The 15,512-nt window shown below is 46.7% G+C and overlaps 1 long non-coding RNA gene and 1 pseudogene across 1 annotated transcript; one reads left to right on the top strand and one right to left on the bottom strand.

Moving 5' to 3' along the window:
- The first annotated feature begins 553 nt into the window (after positions 1-553).
- Positions 554-2,158, top strand: LOC123630471. Its single transcript, XR_006732688.1, has 3 exons — positions 554-1,089; positions 1,496-1,648; positions 1,757-2,158. It is a non-coding gene; the product is annotated as an uncharacterized LOC123630471 (long non-coding RNA).
- A 9,015-nt stretch (positions 2,159-11,173) lies between these two features.
- LOC123647553 lies at positions 11,174-11,837 on the bottom strand (annotated as a pseudogene).
- Positions 11,838-15,512: the final 3,675 nt, after the last annotated feature.

The raw sequence follows: 15,512 nt of genomic DNA, 5'->3' as shown, positions 1-15,512 counted from the left end.
GGTCGAGGACCGGCTCCTGCGGTGCGGCCCTTCCCCTCTCGCCTCCTCCTTCCCCCAAACGGAGCCGGGCTGGCCAGGACCCGCCGGCCCGGAGAGCTGTCGCGCCGGCTCCGCAAGACCCAAGCTCCTCGCCGCCGGCTGTGGGCCCACCGCGACCGGCGCAGAACGACTAGGCGGAGGACGGAATCCGGCGCGGCGCCGCCGCCGTTCTGCCCCAATGCAGGCGGGCTTCTCCCGGGGAGCACGGCATCCGGAGATCGAGGCCCGGGGCTCAGAAGCAGCCGGCCCAGAGGGGCCCGCCAAACAGCCGCGGCGCCCTGAGGGCGCTCCGGGGAGGCCCGCGGGAGCCAGGCTCAGGGCGCGCCATGCACGCCTCGGGCCCTGCGCCGCTCCGGCCGCTCGCGCCGCTCCTCCCTTCTGGCCCGCTCGCCGCCGCCGCCGCCGGAGAGCCCTCCGCATCCCCTCCTCCCGCTGCCTCCCCGCCCCCCGCGCCGCTCGGGCCTCGGCTCACAGCGGCGCGCGGCCGCCTCCGCCCCCGGCCTGGCCGCCGCCACAGCCTAGGCGCCCCGCGGGCATCCTCGGGCCGGGCTGCAGGGACCCCCGCTCCCCTTCCTCACCTAAATTCCTCGCTGCGCCCCTCCCTCCCTGGCGCCTGGAGCCGCATCCAGCCCGCGGTTGCCAGACCTGGGTGGCGTGCGGTCCTCCCCAGCCCCCGGCTTAGGTTCCTGCGTCCCCAGTCCTACCTCCCCTCTTTTGTATCCCCTTTAGTCCCCTTCCCCCCCATTCAAGCCAACTTCAGCCCCGGCGCTGCGCCCCCCTCCCGGGCCGGGCTCGATTGGCCGCTGCAGGAGCTGTCAGACTTGAGTCCGGCGCTCTCATTGGGCGATTCTCGGGCCCGGCGGCCGTGCCAAAGGAGGGCGCACCCGGCGGGGGGCGGCCGGGCAGAGACAGCCGCAGGGAGACGGAGACAGAGTCCCTGGAGGGGTCGGAGGGGCTTGAGAACCAGACCCGGAAATGGACGGGGGAGATGCAGAGACAGGACCTCTGAGGCGCAGGAAGACAGCGACGGAAAAGATGGAGATACAGTGGGTGAGGCCGATGCAGCCAGGGCGGGGCGGACAGGAACGCTTTGGAGGGTAGTTACCGAGAGAAAGCCCCACAGACAGCGCTGGGAACACTTGGCGTTTATGAAGAGCTCTTTGCTCATTCGTACCTTTTAAAATCTCACTTGATTCCCCTCAATAACCCTGTGGGGACAGGGCCCGTGTGGTTATCCCCAGTTTAAAAATGCGGAAACTGAGGCTCCAAGAGCTTGGTCAACTTGCCACAGGTCACACAGGTCTCGTAACTTGCATCCCAAGGTCTTTCACCAGCGTCAGGCTGCATCCCCAACCTAGCAAAGTGTTAGCAGCAAGGATGGGCACCTGAGCAAGGTGGCACACCCACTAGGGGGCAGGGAGGGAGAGGGGGAAATGACTAGATAACTCCTGCACAGCGGGGAGACAAGAAGCAGGAACGGTGCAGAGGAACTTGGCCTGTGGAATGACGTGTCTACCCAGTTCCCTTTGCCCCTAAGCTGTCCTGCCTGAGGTTCTGGCAATCTAAACAGTGGGAGAGTTGGGGGACCACATCTCTACGCAGGGTAGAGGTAAACAGCTTTCACTTTACCCTTCTTCATCCTCCAGCCCTCTCCCCAGAGGCTCTGACAAGGAGCCTAGAGGTCTGAGTAAGCTTCCTTCTCTCTCTGTCTCTGCAGGTCATCTCTGCAGACCGGAAGATAAACCTTGCTAGAGTCACAAATTGGGAGGAGGAAAATTCCCAGAGATCTGAATAAAATAACCCCTGAGTAATCCATGATTGGCTAAGTTGTAAAAAGGAACATGAATTTAGTCAACAAAAATTCTTGAGCATCCTCAATGTGCAAAGCACTGTGCTAGTTGCTACCAGGATAGAAAGATGACCAAACTCTACTAGGAACTTACAGTCAGGGAGGGAAAAGAGCTAACCACTACTTCTAGGTCAGAGCAAAGTTCAAGTGTTCAACAGAGGTCCAAACAGCACATTGGGTGTTGAGAGAAGGGAAACATCACTTCCCACTGAAGGCCCAAAAAAGGCTCTGGAGGTCAAGTCTGAGTCCGGCAGGGAAGGATGAATAAGAAGAAAGGAAGGATGGACTAATATTTATTAAACAACTACTATATGTCTGTAAATATTTTATTGTCAGATTACCATTTCTCCCCATTATAAAGATGAGGAAACTAAGACTTAGAGAATCAAGAAGTTTGCCCGAGGCTCACAGTTTATAGCAGTCTTTGTGCTCTACCATGCAGCCATGTAGCCAATAATGACATGGGAAAGATACTCAGGACATAGACAACTGTCCGTACAGGGGCCAGATGGCCAGAGATATCAAGGTTATTGACCAAGCTTCCATTCTTGATCCTCATTCCCAGAGCTCTCCTTAGGTCATTCCTTTTAATTTTATTTAATTTTTAAAAATAATAATCTTACAACAAAAGCCATGTGTGATTGATATAGAAAAAACTAAAAAAAAGAAAAAAAGAAAACAGTCATAATCATGCCACCTAGAAAAAACCAGTATTAAGGTCTTAATCTTTTTCTTAAACAATAACTAGATCTTTTATCCCACAATTAGTTTTAGAGTCTGCCTTTTTCCACTTAGCAAAATATTGTGGATGTTTTTTCATGTCAATAAGCATTCATCTATAATATCTGTTTTACTGTCTGAACAGAATTCCATTGGTTGGGAATAGTATAATTTATTTAACCAATCCCCTACTGTTAGACATTTTTCACTGTCATAGCAGTTTACAAAAACTTTCCACTCCTTTACTGTTATAAACAGTGAGCATTTTTGAGGAAAAATTTTCACACACGAGCCAGGCATGGCAGCATGCGCCTGTAGTCCCAGCTACTCAGGAGGTGGGAGGATTGCTTGAGTCCAGGGGTCCAAGGCCAGCCTGGGCAACATAGCAAGACCCCCAACTAAAAAAAAAAATATTCACACACATCCATAATTATATCCTTAGGAGAAATTCCTACAAGTAGAATTGCTGGATCAAAAGATAGGCACACTTTTTTCTCTAAGATATTTCTGAAATCTGTATCTTCAACCCTTGCCTCCCTTCCCAGTTCCAAGCTGTCCGGTGGAGAGCTACCCATGGGTGCTCCATGGGACCCACCAGCTCCCTGGATTTAATTTATCTGAAACTAAGGTCATCTCCCAAGTAGCTTACTCCTCCCTCCATTTTCCTGCCACTGGTGGAATTACCTTATCCTAAACACCCTGATCTTAGAGTGGTAGTCTCTCCTCTTCCATTGTCTTTTCACATCTGTCTCTTCCCACATTCTCTTACCACTAGCTTCATCAGGAATATCCCCCTCCTTGCCTGAACAATGGCCAACTCTCCCTCCTTACTCTCAGATCTGCCTTCCACTTTGTCCCCATCTGATCTCACCCCCACTGAAAGCTGTCCACAAAACAGCTCAGTTACCCTGCCAGCTTTCACTGTCTACCACTTCCCCATGTCATCCAGCCACCCCAAACTGCTCTTTACACCTCTGCAGAGATTACTCTTTTTTTCTCCACAAATCAAACTCACTTCACCTGGGTGAAGCCACCTCTAATGCCCCTCTCCTGCTCCCTCCCTTATAGACACTCCCTCCTCCTCTGCTCCCAACACACCTAGCTTGTATCTCTGTTATAGCACTGTCACATTGCATTATCTTGACTTGTTTACAGAACTGTCTCCATAATCTGCTGAATACCTTGAGGGCAGAGTTGGTATCTTGTTCTGTGCCCAGCATCTAGCCTGGTGCCTGACACACAGGAGGTGCCTAATAGTTGTTGATAAATGCATGGTATTAATACATCTGGGAAATAGTGAGCGGGACGGAGTCTCAGGTGTGTGATGGTGGATGAAGATGGACAGGCAGGTTGAACTCTTGAACACAGTGTAGAGGAGGCTGGGCTTCAGTTTAAAGGCAATAAGGAGCTCCTGAATTTAGGGACAGGGATATCCTTGTCCATTCTGTTTTGGGAGGCAAACTGGCAATGATGTAGCCACACTGAAAAAGCAAGATCCAAGAGTATGGGAGACCAATCTGGAAGCTATTGCAGAGCAGATGTCTATTGGGCCCAAGGTGACCCGACAATGGGAATGACACCATTGGCTGGAGGAGGCCCGTGGAAGGCTGAGAAGGAAACCTGGGACCAATCCCTAGGTAGAGGAGGAGTCCTCAAGGTTAGAAGAAACCAAAAGATGCTGGGGGAGGTCACAGGAATAAAAGGCAGAGGTTAAGACAAACTCGAGGATGTACACCTGGTATAGAAAGGCAAGGATGCCATCATCTGATAGAGTGCTGACCGAAGGACATCTCAGGCCTATCTGAAATGAGTGCTTGGTTTGCTGGAAGTCAGGTTACTACAACGCAGGGCACAGCGGGGCCCTTTGGGAGACCTGCAGACACGCCCTCTTCCTCCTCTAACCATCTTCCCCCTGTGCCTCAGTTACCCTTCAGGACTTAATTCTTCACTCCCCTAGACTGCTTTTTAGAGGAATATTTCTATTTTAGAAATTAGAATATTTGAATATTATTAATATTTTAGAATAGTCAGAAATACTTGTAGAAGTGGGTAGTAGTATTACTCCCCTACCTAAAAATACATCCCCCCCAACACTCCTTAAAACTCCTCTATTAGATAGTCATGCTTTGGGATAACACTCCTTTGCTAAAAATGAATGCAGAAAATCGAGAGACAGAAAGATTAGTGGTTGCCTATGCCTGAGTAAGGAGGGGAGTGGGGAGTGACAGCTAACAGGTACAAGCTTCCTTTGGAGGGTGATGAAAATGTTCTAAAATTAGATTATGGTGATGTTTGCACAACCTCTGTTAATACCATATAATAAAATCCACTGACTTGCACACTTTAACCAGGTGAGCTTTATTGTATGTAAAATATATCTCAATAAAAATGGTTGGAAAAATGAATGCAGACATCCGTAAGAGGTTGTGGGACTTGTGGCAGAACTGTCATTCATAGCAAGTCATTGTGAATGAGCTTAATCGGGTCCCAAGGATAGGGCCAAGGTTGGGAGCTCTAGGAGAATGGGTGCTTGCTGTTCAGGAGTAGGGATGAGTTAGGTAGCGGAAGGCAGGAACTCTTATGACCAGGGTGCATTCCCTGAGGCAAATGAAAGCATAGACCAGGAGACACTGGGTAGAAGAGTCAGGGTACCTGGGAGCGAGAAGGAAGGCAGAAATGGAGGCCAGTTAGGAGCTGGGGGTCAAAAAGGGTCTTTTCCACTTGCACAGTTTTGCCCTGGAGACCCCTTCCCTGTAATGAGTTCTTCAAAAGAAGTTAAGGAACTCTACCCAAGGCACTCTCAAGGCCACAAAGGACCATAAAGATCATCTCATTCCCACAATCAGGTAGAAATGACTCCACAAGGTGTGTCCACCTACCCTGGACATTTGCATTTTGAGAGCAAGCCCCATGCTTCAAACTCAACTTACCTTTCAGTTTTCCCCAAGTCAGAGAGTAGTTAACAGGATGGCGCATTGGGCATCTTGAGAGTTTGTCATCCGTGGGGCTTGGGGCCAGTGTCCTAGCCACTGGACACAAGTAGCTGAGTCCGAGCACAGGGAGCCATCCTATGCACAGCTAGTCACCCACCATGAGCTCTGAAGAGGAAACGGGGGCATCAGCCCTCTTACTCTTGATCTCTGGCTTCTTTGGCTTGGAAATTGAGGATGATAGGTTTGCAATTAGCAGTCTGGGGAACTGGGCCCTAAATTTTTCCAGACCCCATCCTACCCCTAAACCTTGGACCCTCAGGGAACAGAATATATTCAAAGAGCTCAGATTGGAACTGAGGTGGAAATGGCTGATAATAGCGTGATCTGCCACTCTCCCAGGTGTTGACATTTGCGTTTTAATGGAGGCGGTTAATGCCTCCATTTAAGGGAGTGACTAATATGTTCTTTCAATTGCAACTGGAGGTAGGTGGGAGACCCTTTGCGGCCCTGGGCCTTTTGACTCTCCCTCTAGTCACATCACAAGGACTGTACCTGATTGGCAGCGGCCAGTCCTTAGGATTCTAATGCCCACATTCTGTGCTTTATCTTTGTTCCGTTCTTGATTGTGCTTTCTTTCTTGCACTTTCTCCTGAATCGTTTTTTCCTAAAAGTCTAGGAACATCCCCATGAGTCATTTATTCTTTCAACACACATAAACCTATTACCGATTTGAAGCAGAAAACTCTGCTGGGCACAGTTGAGTGAGGGGAGCTGGAGGGGGATGCCAGCAAGATGCCACCCCCAAGAAGTCAGAGGTGAGGAATTCACAGAAAGAGCTAGAGAACAAACAGTACAGTGTCAGCAGAGATGGGCCTTGCAGCTTGTGCCGAGCGCTTCGTGAGCCTTACAAACATGAAGTAATGAATTAATAGGAGAAAAATATTCTTATAGGTTGGGGTGAGCAAGAAAGTCTTCAGGGGATGGGGTGGGGTAGGGGTGAAAAGAGACCTTAAAGGATGCATAGGAGTTGGATATACAGAGACTGGATTCAAAACATTCTACTTAGTCACAAAAGACTACATATTATATGATCCTATTTATTATGTGAAATGTCTAAAATAGGCAAATCTATAGAAAGTAGATAGTGGTTGCCTAGGGCTAGAGAGGCTTGGGGAGAGAAACTGGAAGTAATTGCTAATGAGTCTAACTGGGGTGGTGAAAAGTGTTCTAAGATTTTGGTGATGGTTCCATAACTCTGTAAATATACTAAAAAAACCATTGAATTACACAATTGAAATTTATATGTAAATGTATCACAATAAAGCTGTTACAGGCACAGTGTCGGGCACCTGTAATCCCAGCTACTGGGGAGATTGAGCCAAGAGGACTGCTTGAGCTCAGGAGTTTGAGATCAGTCTGGGCAACATAGGAAAACCCCATCTCAAAAAAAAGGTAAAAAAAAATGGAGGGAAAAATGGGAGCCCCCCAAAACCCATTCTTTTAGTAACACTGTTTCACAATTATAGAAGGAATATCCTAGTTTTAAGTTCCTAGTCCTTTCCTGTATGAAGACCCATTTTTAAGGCAAAAAATTTTCAAGGACCTTAACATGGTTTATATGTACTTTTAGTTAAGAAAATACATAATGGTGAAAAGCTACTATAAAATTAGTCATTTAAATGTGTTAATAATTTATCAATCCGAATAGCATCTATACATGTTAGAAAAATGGTTCTGTATTTGTGGGGGCAACATGTTTATCATATCTACAGACGGGGCTTAGTGTCCCTCTTTCAATATCTCCTTGGTTCTTAGGGGTCCTCAGCCTACAGGGTTCAAATCCTGGTCCATGCTCCATCAAGGTGTGTTTGGGTCAGCGTCTTGGTCAGGCTCATGGGTGGAGATCCACCATCAGAAAATCTGATACAACCTCCTCCCCAGGATATTTCTGCCTCTTTAAGCTGCTCAGTCAAAATGGCGCCCTTTCTCCTCCCAAACCAAATGGGCTTTGCTGAGAGCAGACCCAGCATGGAAGCCAGCCAGAGCCATGCTGTTGGCAGACACTCTTCTCCAGCAAATGTAATTAAAGGCAGCAGCAAGTGCCTATTAATTTTTCATTAGAAAAGTCAGAGGCAACCTTCTTGGAAGGCAGCATCGTTGAACTTGGGGTTTGGTAGTGCAAGCCAGACTATCTGCTACCCTGTACCCCTTTCCATGAGTGCACACACACGTTCACACAGTGAGTCCCCAACCTCAGTATTGAGCACAGGTGAGAAAGAGTCAGAGACCAGCACCTCTGTATGCTTCAGAGGTCATTTTGTCCCATCCCCTGTCTCCAGTTACCCTAATGCCTAGCTACACATGTAATTGACTGTATGGACTAATACCATATAGGATGTCTCCCTAAGCTGTGTCTCCCCAAACTGTGTTTACATACCATTCTTATAGTTTGAACCCTATTTTAAATGCCCTTGCGGAGATTATTATTCAAAGCTCTTTATGATAAATCCTTTTGAAAAGAAAATACAGTGCCTACTCCCGAAAGCGTTGCTTTATCAGGCAGGGGCAATGCCATGAGGTCAGAAGAGGGCAGCAGGGGCTGAGGGAGCGGTGGCCCTGACAGCTATCCCCCTGTTGGCAGGCAGGGGCAATTCTACTGGTAACTGGACAGTTAGCTTATCTCTTTCCCTCAGTCCTTGGGCCTCCTTACTAAGGCTTCCGGCCTGATGAGCAACCTGTCTTTCCACTTGACACAGAGGAGGATTAAGGGGAAGAGTGCTACACTTGGTGTCAGAACACCTGGAGGTTCTACACCAGCTCTACCACTTTCCAACTCTGTGACTGCTGACAAGTCACTTCACCTCTCTGAACTGCAATCCCCAACAAAGATAATAGTGTCCTCCTTCCTCCCATGATGACTTTCTATGAGGAACAGGACAATGATGTGAAGGTCCTTTTCAAGTTATTCACCTTTATGTAAAATGGGAGGCCTTCTTAATAATAGCAAATTAATACATTTGCTCTTAATAAATCCAGATGCTCATTTTTGAGGTTAGCATGGAATGAGGTACCATCGCTGGGTCTCAAGCTCTTCCATACATTTATAGATGACTATGATAAATAATTTTATGTCTGTGCTGTGCCTGTACCAGCTCCTCTAGTAGTCTGGGAGATCTGCTCTTTCATCTCTGTTGTGTTCAAAGAAGGGCCCCCAGGGCCATGCAGATGAGGTCTCTGTTCTCAAAGACATTCCCTCTTTGAGGATTCTAACAGACTGCAGCCTGCCTGCCACGCAGACTGGAGTCCTGCAGGCGTGGGTGGAGATTAGAGTGGCCTGGGAGAGCTTGAGTGGTGCTGAGTGTTGTTTCTGCTCTCAGTGGCCACTGCGGCCTTGGAGTGGTCCTGCCCAGTCTCCATGTGGCTGACTCTAAATCTGTGACTGGGGCGGCAAACCAAGCTGTGTTAGAGATCGTGCTGGGGCTGGCTGACCTTCCCCAAACCCGGATAATCTCTCTCCTTGGCAACAGGCTGGGGCACCGAGGGACAGTGACAGATTGTGAAATCCTGGGGCTGGGCTTTCTAGAATTACTTAAAAAGAGAAAATATTAACAATACCTTGCATTTGTATAGTGCTTTTAGAAAGAAGGAGAGAAAGCAGTCTTTAAAAACTGTTCAAGGAGAAGGCAGCTTTGCTGTGTGCCTGATAGCGAATCAGGTGGATAAGAAATGGGTTGTCTTATTCTTATCCACTCAGTAACATTGTGAGTGTTAGCAGAAATAATTTTTTTTCACAGATAAGGATGCAGAGAAAGAGAGAAGTGGAGTGACTTGATCAAGTTCACCCAGCAGAATTTGGGGCAGAATTTGACCTAACCTTCTTGCCTTTTTTGCATTGGCCCAAAGCAGGCAGAGAGGATGAGTCTGGATGACATCACAGTTCACTTTGTCTACCTGAGATTGTGGCATGTAGACAGCTCTTCTAAGTCAGATTGTGTACTTGGTCCTCTAGGGCATATGGGAGTATGTCTCTACTTACAGGTCAGAAAACAATGAGGAAGAGTAGGGATGGTGCATGAGAAAAATTGGCATCCTCTTGCAAGGTTCTTTGCACTAAGGATCTTTAAGCAAGGCAGGGCCAGACTCAACAGACAGGATAGGCGGGGCTGCTTCTGCCACCTAGGGAGACTCAGCGGGGTTTGGAGATTTAAAGAAAAGGACAGTGAACTCTAGCCAATGGGCCAAATGCAGCCCACTGCCTGTTTTTGTAAATAAAGATTTATTGAAACACTGTCATATTCATTTCTTTTTTGTCTCAGCTTGCTTTCTTCCAGAGATCATATGACCCACAAAGACTAAACTCTTTACTGTTTGTTGACCCTTGCTTTTGATGTGACCTGTACACATCAAAAATTAACCTAAATTTATTGTAGACATAAATGTAAAACCTAAAACTATAAAACTTCTAGAAGAGAACATGGGAGGAAAATCCTTGTGAGCTTGGGCTAGGCAAAGCTTTCTTTGACACACCACCATCCAAAAATGTTTTGATAAACTGGACTTCATTAAAACTAGAACTGCTCTTCAAAAGGAGTTATTAAATGAATGGAAAGACAAGCCACAGGCTGTGAGAAATTATGTATAGATCGAATATCTAAGAAAGGATTTATATGCAGCATGTATAATGAATGCTCTAAACTCAATAATGAGAAAACAACCCAATAAAAATGGGCAAAAGATTTGAACAGATGCCTCACCCAAAATGGGTGAAGATATATGGATAACATATAAGGACATGAAAGGATGCTAACATTAGTAGTCATTAGGGAAAAGCGAATTAAAATCACCTGTTAGAATGGCTGAAATGAAAGAGTAGCCGTATCAAATGTGAGACAGAATATCGTACAACTGGAATTCTCATTGCTGGTGGGAATATAAAATGGTACAACCACTTTGGGAATCAGTTTGACAGTTTCTTAAAAATTTAAGCATGTACATACCATAAAATCCATCCATTTCACTCCTAGCCAAGAACAATGAAAGCATATAAGCATATGTCCACACAAAGATCTATATGCTAATATTTATAGCAGCTTTATTCATAACTAGAAACAACCCAATATCTACCAACAAGTGAACAGAAAAACAAACTGTGGTATATCCATGTAATGGAATAATACTTAGCAATAAAAGAGGATGAACTATTGATAAATTTAACAACATGAATAGATCTCAAAATAATTATAATTATCCTGAGTGGAAGAAGCTAGATTGAAAAAAAAGAGTACATACTATATGATTCTATTTATAGAAAGTTCTAGAAAATGCAAACTAAGCTCTAGGGACAGAAAGCGTATCAGTGGTTGTCTAGGAATGACAGGCTTTAGGGGCAAGGAAGAGTGGGAAGGCTTGATTGCAGAGGGCCACAAGGAAACTTTGGGGATAAAGGATGTTTGTTATTAATATCTTCATTGCGGTGATGGTTTCATGGTGTGTCTGTCTGTGTGTAATATGTCAAAAGTTATCAATTGTATACTTTGAACATGTACCTTTTCTTGCATGTCAGTTATGTCCCGATAAAACTATTCTTTAAGCTTTTCAGTTTTTATTACTCAAAAAAGCTTCATTTTTAAATTTAGCTTTCTGACTCTGCTTGTGTCCTCAACACTTTCACAATGACTTTCTGCTCCTCGATAAGGAAAACGTGCTTGATCCTGTCACAGACACATTCAGCACACATGGAACCACCATAGGCCCTGCTGACGTGTTCTTTTGTTTTAGACAACCTCGTAAGGACTTTAGGTGTCACAGCATGAACCCCTCAAAGCCTGCCTGGGCAAAGCCACATGCAGAGTCTGGTGCTCTCGCAACCTTCTTGCCATAAAGTTAAATAGTTCTATTGTCAGGGGCTCGGGACAGCCTAGCTTTGTTAGAGGTTGCAGGAGCACCTGTGATGATATGTCAAATGCTGGACCACTCCGAGTGCCTCTAGACAGCATGCCTGGAAGAGGCTCGATAAAGCTATTTTTTTTAAAAGGAAGAAAAAAATCCTGATCTTGTCATTTCTTTCTTTAAACACTGTGTAGTTCAAGGCAGCCAGCCCACTCCCCAGGCTTTATGTGCCTTACTCTCACCACAGCGGTTGAGCTCAGCAGCTACTCTGTCCTCTCAAGCCTTCCCTTCATGCTAGGGGGCCACAGGTGACCACAGTGTTGCCGTTGTGTGATAGGGACTACCAGAAGGCTCTTTCCTTATGTCACTGTTTCTCATGCCCTTGAGAGACTGTTGCCTGCCACCATCCTGGTATCAATCACTTTACTGCTGAGGGTTAGTTACAGAAAACAGGATCCACTCTAGTTGAAGCAAAGAGGAATGTATTAAAAGATGCTGGAGACGAGTTCAAGAAGGAAGGTCCCAGCCATTTCTGCATAAGGGAATTACCTCAGTAAGTAGGGAATGATCTGACTGTAGAATATGAAATCTACATTATAGAAGTACCTAGTTAATGGTGTTTTTCCCCCAGCACATCGTAACTTCCCAAATCCTCTTGCTGTCCAATGGCTAGTAAAACCCAGCTCAGAGCCTTTGATTAATGGCTTATTCCAGGTCTGGCGTAGGGAAAAGACAACATGAACCTGGAATGCCTGATTGGGCTAGAAAGAAAGACACCCTCAAAGATTGATGGGGACATGTCAAAAGAACAGAGGACACTACACATCTATTAAAATCTATTTTCTGAAGCAAAACAACAATGGCAACAAAAACCTGACAAAGTCACAAGAAGTGATTCCAGGCTCACTAAAGGATGACTGAGAGAACCAGCTGTCTGGTGGGCAGGGAGACACCTTCTACCTGGATATGGATCAACGATACGGCATCAGGCCCCCCCCCCCCCCGCCCCGGGAGATCTTTGAGGCAGACACCAGGAAATCGTCCTGGTGGGGACCAGGGGTCCTGAGTTCTAGGCTGGCCTTGCTGCTCGCCTTCCTGCGCCAGCCCATAGGCGAGTCTTTTCTTCCTCTGAGCCCCTGGTGTCCTTGTGTGTTAAATAAGGATGTAGGGGGGACCCCAGGTGTTGCCCAACTGAGTTCCCTGTGGCCTAGGACTCCTGGGAACTGCCTTGGGTGCTGCAAGGGCCAGAGAGAGCCCTTGAGTTCTCTCTGGGGTGAGTTCTACCCACATAGTCCTGCTTTTCTCTGTTGTATGTTGACAGGTACAACTCTCAGTTGACAAACTCAGGAGGTACAGAAAATATCAGTTCCTTTATTTTCTAAATTTCTAAATTAATTTCTGACTCCCAGGACCCATCCTAGAAGCTGGATAAAGTGTTCACCTCAGATATTCTTGGGGTTCTCCTCTCAGGCAGTACCTCACTTCTGGGACAAGGGTACCCACTGAGAAGCCACATCTCTGTCCAGTGGCCCCTGCAGGCCCAGCTGCCTCTGCCCATTCTGTGCCACTCCTGGGACATGGTGGCTTTGGGAAGCTGACCGATGTCCCCCTCTGCCTTTCTCTCCTCACCCACAGACCCTTTCCTCCAGCCCACTCTCCAACCTGGGAAAGCCCTTCCTAGCCTGGGGGAAATCTCCTCCCTTTGGGTTTCTCCAAGACATTCATTCAGACTTTGCCAGCCAGCCCTGCTTAGTGGGTGAATTCTGTGCCCAGAAATTTCCTATGTTGAAATCCTAACCCCCAGTACTGCAGAATGAGACCTTCTTTGGAGATAGGCCTTTACAGAGATAATCAAGTTAAAATGAGTCAGGAGGATTGGACCTAACACGATATGACTGGTGTCCTTATAAGAAACGGAGATTTGGTCACACACAGGCACAAAGACGATGTGAAGAGAAGCAGGGAGAAGACGGCCATCTACAAGCCGAAGAGGGTGGCCTGGAGAAGCCCTCATCCCTCAGAAGGAACCAGCCCTGATGATGCTTTGCTCTCAGACTTCTACCCCCAGAGCTGTGAGGCGGTAAGTTTGTGCTGCCGCCCAGTCTGTGGCACCTCGTTAGGACAGCTCTGGCCAACCCGTGCAGACTCCTTCCCTTCTGGACCTCCCCGCAAACCCTCTAAGTCCTCCTGTCTGTTGTATTCCCTGTCATCTGCTTGAATAGAAGAAAGGGATAGGAAGTGCATATTTCATAATCTCCTTCAGCTACACAGATAAGGTTTTATTTGAACAGAGAATCAGAAGCCAAAAACAGTTTTAAAATCAGTGGGCTGATGAGTTGATGATTGTTGTCACTAAATTGTACTATTCTCTCTATTTCCATTATCAATTGTTAAAAGGGGAACAAGAGAGAAAACATGACTTGATGCCACTGGACTAGAATAAGACCAAGGTGCATCCTATCTCTAAAGTTCGATCCAGGTATTGTCAACCCCTGTCCTTGTCCCTACCAGCCAGGCTGTGCCGACAGCATCAAGAGCCGGCTCCCAGAGCCCATCCCTGCCTTCCCCAGCCAGGCTTGGCACGGAGGCCTCCACAGCCCTGCAGCAGCCATAGCTGAGCTAGGTGGCAGACAGACCCCCTGGATCCCAAACACCGAGCAGACCTCCCCAGGCAAACCTCACCACCAACTTGGCAGCTCACAGTATCCTTTGGATGACTCCTTACTCCAGCCTCTCTCCCTCAAAAGGGTTGTTTACCCTTGTAAAGGAAAATAAAAATCTCAGGATCCCCTCCCCCAACTCCTTATGCAAAACAAAAGGTAAAGGCCTCAGGCACCTGAGGACTGTTTACACAGATCTTTGATAAGGAAACTCTTTGCTGGCCTTCCATAAGCAAGGACATGCAAATTGTAACTTAGGTCTGCAGGCTAACTAAAACTAAAGTCTGTTCAAGTCATACTAGTAACGAATTACAAGTTTATCCAAATTTATCTTCCCAGGTGCAGAATAGAAACTAGACAAGATCAAACATTTTTCCACCTATCCAGGGGCATCTACATTACTGATGTTTCCTTCTCCCCCTTTTTCTCTTCTAATTTTCACCTTATCTCATGTAAAATGTAGATTTCCTCAGCCTCCGAAGAATGTAACCATTTTGCCTCCCTTCCTAACCCCCTTGCTCTTTTTTTCTTTCTGTTTGCCCTGTCCCCCTTAAATATTGAGGTTCCCTAATTCCCTCCAGGAAAACAGTCACAGATTTGTCCGTGGTTTGTGTTTTTCCTGGTCACATCCTCAGCCTGTGGCTTAATAAACCTCTATTGATTGAGATCTTTGCCTCAGTCACTTATTTTTGGTTGCCACCCTGATCCTGTATTACCATTTAAAATACCAAATAACTACTCAAATGTTACTAATGACCACTCAAATTATTTTTCCGGGCCAGCCACAGTGGCTCTTACCCAACATTCCTCCTCATCAAAAGCTCTCTTTAACCTCCAGTTCTGAGTCAGGGCAAAAGAACCCATAGAAGCAATAGTATTTGTGGCATTTTAAATGAGTTCTGGATAGTACTGGTACCAAAATCACTTTACTGCTGGCACTATGGTGAAATAGTTAATAAATGGCAGCCTGATTGTTCTCAACTTCCTCGTGTCTCATTTCAGGGGCCATTCTTTATTTCTTCCTTTTTAATTCACCCTCGAAACTCACGTCTGCCGACACCAATGTTGAAATTTCTACTGGCAAAACGAAAAAAGGAAGATGGGCTTTGCTGGGACTGATTTAATCAAACTTAAGAAACTGTCCTTTTATTTTAGGATTATGTTCTTCCTATTTTTTGGTCTTAAAATATCTTTTCCTTCATGACATTGTGGTATCAGTGTGTTATGATGTATCGGTTAGGGTTTAATTGCAGGCGCAGCAATCCCTCTAGCTATCTTAAGCAGAACAGAATTTAATACAGGGGTTTAGGACAACTTCACTGGAAGGGCTGGCGGTGCAGACTTAGGCTGGGCTCATGGCAATGACTCCCAAACGTGGTGGGACTGGCCGGCCGAGAGTCCTGCCATCGCTGCCAGGATCAG

The sequence above is a fragment of the Lemur catta genome, chromosome 1 (assembly GCF_020740605.2).
Source record: "Lemur catta isolate mLemCat1 chromosome 1, mLemCat1.pri, whole genome shotgun sequence".
In the NCBI taxonomy this organism is placed as follows: Eukaryota; Metazoa; Chordata; class Mammalia; order Primates; family Lemuridae; genus Lemur; species Lemur catta.
This window is presented reverse-complemented; position numbering and strand designations above follow the sequence as displayed.